Source organism: Nanorana parkeri, unplaced genomic scaffold (assembly GCF_000935625.1).
Source record: "Nanorana parkeri isolate BGI_ZX_2015 unplaced genomic scaffold, ASM93562v1 scaffold4711, whole genome shotgun sequence".
Classification (NCBI taxonomy): Eukaryota; Metazoa; Chordata; class Amphibia; order Anura; family Dicroglossidae; genus Nanorana; species Nanorana parkeri.
Genome location: NW_017310973.1, coordinates 3378 through 3962, shown reverse-complemented (window position 1 = coordinate 3962; position 585 = coordinate 3378). Strand labels below are relative to the sequence as shown.

Below are 585 nucleotides of genomic sequence, written 5' to 3'. Positions count from 1 at the left end.
CACACCGGGGAGACCGGGGATCTATCACCCACAATGCTCTGCACCCCCCGACTACAGACCACCACACACCGGGGATCTATCACCCACAATGCTCTGCACCCCCGACTACAGACCACCACACACCGGGGAGACCGGGGATCTATCACCCACAATGCTCTGCACCCCCCGACTACAGACCACCACACACCGGGGATCTATCACCCACAATGCTCTGCACCCCCCGACTACAGACCACCACACACCGGGGATCTATCACCCACAATGCTCTGCACCCCCCTCCCCCAAGATCTCGGATGTCACTCACTTTTCCGTTTTCCGACATCCATATCCGAGTTGGCGGCTTCGTGTAGAAGAACCATCCCGAGCGTCACTCCGCCATCTGAGAGGAACAATCAAGGAACATGGACGGCGACATTCCGATCGTCTGCTCAGCCGGCCCCTCCATGTGTACCCCCAGACTATGGGAGCCCCAAGTATTCATAATCTGCCGGGTCATGTGACACCAAACTCCTCCCCCTCCATATGCCCAATCTACAAATCAGTAAGCTAAACCTGAGATTGTAGGGGGCGGGGTCAATCAATCCC

The 585-nt window shown here is 57.3% G+C and overlaps 1 long non-coding RNA gene across 1 annotated transcript in view; it reads right to left on the bottom strand.

Annotated features, from left to right (window-relative positions):
* Positions 1–309: 309 nt before the first annotated feature.
* Positions 310–585, bottom strand: part of LOC108803997 — a 3401-nt gene continuing 3125 nt past the window's right edge. The window contains exon 2 of the long non-coding RNA XR_001942318.1: positions 310–379. This is a non-coding gene — a long non-coding RNA (uncharacterized LOC108803997). The remainder of the gene's footprint in view (positions 380–585) is intronic.